The following is a 5649-nucleotide window of genomic DNA, read 5'->3' as shown; positions in this document are numbered from 1 at the left end:
AATTTAACAGTGCGGTTAAACCAAGAAAATTTTAAATAAAAATTTCTCGATTCACAAAGAGTACTTGTGTTAAAATAGTTTTATCTTGTTCATTTAATGAGATTTCCATTAAACAATAGTTGTTCTTACTCTTTGAAAATCTCATACGTATCCTGAATCGATCTACTGCAACCTTTTTCTTACCATCTAATATAATTATTGTTAAAATCTAGAAATATTTCAACCAAGCTTTTTATAAATGTTCTTTAGAATATAAGTAAATAGGTATCTCGATATAGGTATGAAGTTATTTAGTTATCTTAATAGAAAAAAATAATTAGTAGCTTATCTACTCATATTTTCAATACTTCTTCTTTTTACCTTGTCACGCTATAAATATATATTAAAATTAATATCTTCAATAAATAAATGAGAATAAAAATATAATTGTAAAAGAAAAATAATCTTCTTCCGTTAGAAAATATTATCGATCATCAAGCAGGGAAGAAGAACAGGTTTCTTTATCAACTATATTCTATGTAAAATAAAATTAATAATAATAAATTATTAATGTAATAGTAATAACAATAATAAAAAAATAAACTAGGAAAATTAAAAAGTAACAAGGAAAATTAATAATGATAATAATAATAATACTATGTTATCATTGTGATAAGTAATCTGTAATTAATTATAAAAATATGGAGAATTTAACATGAAAGAATAGAAACGTATTGTGCAACATTAATTTTCTTTTATTGTTTCAAAGTTATACTTCATTTCAATACTAAATAACGAGCGTAGCCTGATGAGGATTTCCTTCAGAATTCGGAGACACTCAACGTAATTACAATTTATGTACCATTTATAAGGATTGTAGATGTGACGTCCAAGATGGGGTTGTCAAGAGGAGCTAGAAAAAATTCTAATCTTCCTTTTTCCTGGTCAATCTTTTTCAGAATTTACTCGGTTAGGAAGAGTGCATAGTTTTGAGTCAATCCGTTGAGCCGGACTTTACTCGGGATCTGGGCAAGAGGAGCCTCAATCCCAAAATAAGTAGAATCTTTTACTTACCTTGGTGCCGCTGTTGATTGATAGATGTTGAAGATGGTTGATAGATGTTGAGGGATCAGAGAGATATTGTTTCTGTCAGCAATTTGGATTGGCTTCCCTGATAACAATTGAGGATTTCGGCCAACAGGAGTTTAATTCCAAATCACAACACACGATTTTTGTAAAACAAAATATATTTTAAATAACAGTTGATATTCAAAATACACTAAGTTTACACAATTTATGTTCACAATGTTAGAAAGAAAACGACGGGTCACTGAGCAAATGTTAACTGAACACAGTATTATAAAGATGCAAGGACGTACTCTCTATATAATATTTGTACAATTAGGCAAAATTGTAAATTGAGTAAATTATTAACTATTAGTTAATATTTACAATAACTAGTGAAAAGTCTGTCTTCCAAGTTGACTGAATAACAATATAGAGTATCTTGAAAAGACTGCTCTTTTGTCAAGCTTCGTTAACGTATAAGAAGACTATCTTGAAAAAGACTTGTCCTTAACGAGAAGTTGTTGTATTGGAAGAGAGTCTTTCAAGCAAAAATGTATAGTACAAAATTCGAGAAGAGATAATTAGATTTATATGTTAAGAGTAGACTTTATGTGTTATAAGTATAATGGTTGCCGGTAGACTGACTGAGAGGAGTCTCTAAGCTCCCCACGTCGAGTTCCGTACGGCCGAGTGGGAGGTACCCCCACTCGCGCTAGGTGCTTCCTCCACTACCAACTTCTTTTCTGCGAAACGCTAACATTAGAGAAGAATGTGCTGACGATTACTATTCTCTGAAGCGAGGAAATATTAATTACTATCAAGCGCGAATTCTCCGAAGAGATAAAGGTGTCATGTTACGTTGACAAGATACATGTTACAATCAAGTTTGAATTCTCCGAAGAGATAAAGGTGTCATGTTACGTTGACAAGATATAGGTTACAATCAAGCGTGAATTCTCCGAACTGCACGTGCGCCTTATACTTGAGCTTAAAGATTTCCTTTCATTGCACGTGTGCCTTTATTACGACTGTGGAAATTTTATGAGCAAGCTAACATTATTACTTTATTAAATGTTATTAATTATTTTTATTAATTATTAATAATTGTCAAAGCTTATTCTTAATTAATGGAAAAATAAAATAATAATAATGTTATTTGCAGCAATCATTTAAATAAAGATAAATGCTAATAGTAATTTTTTAACTAAATGTTAAGTAATAAGTGTCGGTAATGTAGGAGCACGAAGTCGGTATTACCGACTTCCACTTATCAAAAGACCCGTTTACCGACTTCAGTTTTCGGTAAGGCAGGTTTCTCTATGAACGACAATTGATATATGTTTTACTATTATCGTATGCTGTCAAAAATGATAATTATCGATGGTCGTTCATAAGAGTGCTTAATACAAATAGAATAAACAGTGAATATAATGTAAGGTGAATTATTTTACGGTTATTTGTTATACAAAGGTAAATTATTTTAGTAATCGTATCGTAACTATGCGCAAATGCAAATAAAAATATATAAATGACAAAATTTTAAAAATTTTCGTATATATGACAGGAGGACAAATCACAATTATTGGATATCACGTTTTTGTATATCAAATCGTCACTAGGACGTGACACCTCCCCTCTTAAAGAAGAAGGAATCAAGAAAACTATTTCTGGTGCTTCGTATAGAATCAAAATTACTCGGGTGATCGTCTTTCAAATTAAAACGTACATTCTTACCCGAATTTTGAGGTTTCGAATCGCTTGTGATTTTACTTCTGGTTGTCTTCTTGTTGTTTGTAGTAGTGTAGCAATAAAATATTTGGTAAGTGCGTCTTGTACTGTAAGGATATATCTATTTCCTGATTTCGTTTCAGGGAGTGGTCCGACTATGTCCATAGATATTTTGTCGAATGCCGCTCCCGGCGTATTAGTAAGTATTATTTGTTCATTGGACTTTACTCTTACTAGTTTTTTTAATTGACAACTTTTACAATTTTTAATAAAATCACTAATGTCCTTTTTCAAATTTGGCCAATGATACTTACGCCGAATTTTATTATAAGTTTTTGTGACGCCTATGTATCCACCAATAGGCGAGGAGTGGTATTCGGCAAGGATGTCCTCTCGCAGTTCTAACTTAGGAACTAAGATTTGGTTTAAACAATAGCAATGCCGCAATTTTCTGATTCGAATGTTTACATAATTTCTTTGGATTTGAGGCCAGAATATGCTATCCAAGCATTGTGTCTTGGCGATGCTTACAGATTTTAAGTCAAGCTCTTGTACTACTGAGAGCAAGGAACCAATTGCCTCGATATCGTTTCTAATTTTGTACAATTTGCAATGCTTTCTTTTATAGGGATAATTATTAATTTATTTTTCCCTATGTTAGTTACCTTGGCACGAGCTAGAGTTAAATCTTTTACGCGTGGAATAAGTTTTAATTGTTCAAATAGTTTGGCACCAGTGTCGCATGGTGTGCCGTTTAAGTCGGTAAATATTACAATATTATCATGCCTTAATTGTAGAGAGTCTCGTGAGACTCCTCCGTTTTTTGATATCATTATTTTATTATGGTTTTTTTTGTTTGTGCGCGTGGAGATTATAGTCGTTCATAGTGACTAGAGTTTTCAATGTCTGTATTTTCTTCTTCTAGTGTTGGTGTTGCTAATCGTGGCGTGTCGTCGAGGTCATCTGTGCCGTCAGTTGTCACGTCAGTGTCACTGTCCTCGTTATTTGTCATTGTGTTCTTAGTTTCAAAATGAACAATACTCTCGTCGGAATCGTGTGTTTATAGGAAATACCTTTTTAGTTTCTGTTGGATTCCATGATAGTGCGTCAGCGTTAGCATTCGCAGTTCCTGGTTTATAAATAATTTTGAACGTGTACTCAGCCAATTTCAGACTCCACTTTACTAATCTTGATGTCGGGTCTTTTACCGACATTAGCCAAACTAGTGGTTTGTAATCGGTTATGAGGGTAAACTCTCGACCGTACAAATATGGCCTAAAATAATTTGTAGCGAAAACTATTGCTAATAACTCTCTTTCAATAGTGGAGTGATTCATTTCAGCCTTATTTAGAATTCGCGAGCCATAGGAGATTGGTAAATCCTTACCAATGGGGCCTTGACTCAACACGGCGCTGATTGCATAACCGGATGCATCCGTTGTGACGTTAAAAGGCAAGGAGAAATTTGGATATTCTAGAATTGGTCCTTTGCACAAGGCATCACGCAGTGAGCAAAATGCGTCTTCTTGGGTGGATTCCCATCTGAATAAATCCTCTTTTATTAGTAAATCGGTTAGAGGTTTTGCTACTTTTAAGAAAGCTGGTATAAATCTTCTATAATCCAGCAAGACCTAAAAATTGGCAAATTGATCTAATGTTGTTGGGACGCGGAAATGTTTTTTACTGCTTCTAATTTTTTTGGATCAGGCTTTACGCCGTTTTCTCCTATAATATGGCCCAAATAAACTACTTCTCGTCTGAGGAATTCACATTTATCGGGCTGCAGTTTTAGATTTGCCATACGAAGACAATGCGGGAATTTATTAAATTTTGCTTGATGCTCGCTGAGTGATCTCGCGTAAAGAACCACGTCATCCAAATATTCAAACATTTCTTCGCCCTGTAAACCCGTCAAGACATGGTCCATTAACCTCTGAAAGGTTGCTGGAGCGTTTTTTGGGCCAAATGGCATTCTATTAAATTCATAATGACTATGCGGGTTCGAGAAAGCTGTCTTTGCGCGGTCATCGGATGCATTTTGATTTGATAAAATCCGGATTTAAGGTAAAAGTAGAAAAATATTTTGCTGCGCCGAGTTGGTCAAGTATCTCCGCAATATTTGGTATAGGGTACGCGTCTCCTACCGTTTTTTCGTTAAGATTCCTATAATCGATCGCCATCCGCCACTTTGGGTTACCTTTTGGGTCCGACTTTTTCGGCACTATCCAAATGGGTGAACTATAAGGTGAAAGAGATGGTCTTATTATGCCATCGTTGAGCAACTCCGAGGTTTGTTTCTTTACTTCTTCCTTATGTATTGGCGGAAACCTATATTGCCTGGTGTGCACCGGAATGTCATCGGTAGTAATTATTCGATGTTGTAAAAGATCGGTGCAACTAAGCGGTTGGCCAGGAAGATGAAAAATATCTGCGTTTTGTCTTGTAATTTAAAAAGAGATTCTGCCTCTTCTGTATTTAGATGATCAAGGCGAAGGAGTGCTCTAACAGAGTCTGGTCTGGAGAAGGTTGGTTTTGGGTCTTGAGTTGAGTTTTACTTGTTTTAGTTGGATCAGCGCAAGGGGATTCGAAGATATTAAAAACAGTGTGCAAGCATTCGTTTAAATTTTTAACTTCGGATGTGGATTTATAGGAATTACATTGTAAATTTGTAAGAGTTCCTATATTATATGCCAAAAGTTCCAATTTGGAATTTGTAGTGAAACAATTCTCGAAGTTGTTATTGAGTCTGAAATAGGCTCTTCCATACGTATTCTACCAGTGCTTCGCCGGCATAAACTCCCTTTGGAAGCTGTTTCGCGGAATATAACCGTCTTTAGCATCGGCGTTTATAACGTGGCAGAAAAATCACCCTTG

This window comes from Polistes fuscatus, unplaced genomic scaffold (assembly GCF_010416935.1).
Source record: "Polistes fuscatus isolate 324 unplaced genomic scaffold, CU_Pfus_HIC Scaffold38, whole genome shotgun sequence".
NCBI classification, from domain to species: domain Eukaryota; kingdom Metazoa; phylum Arthropoda; class Insecta; order Hymenoptera; family Vespidae; genus Polistes; species Polistes fuscatus.
Note: the sequence above shows the minus strand (reverse complement) of the source record.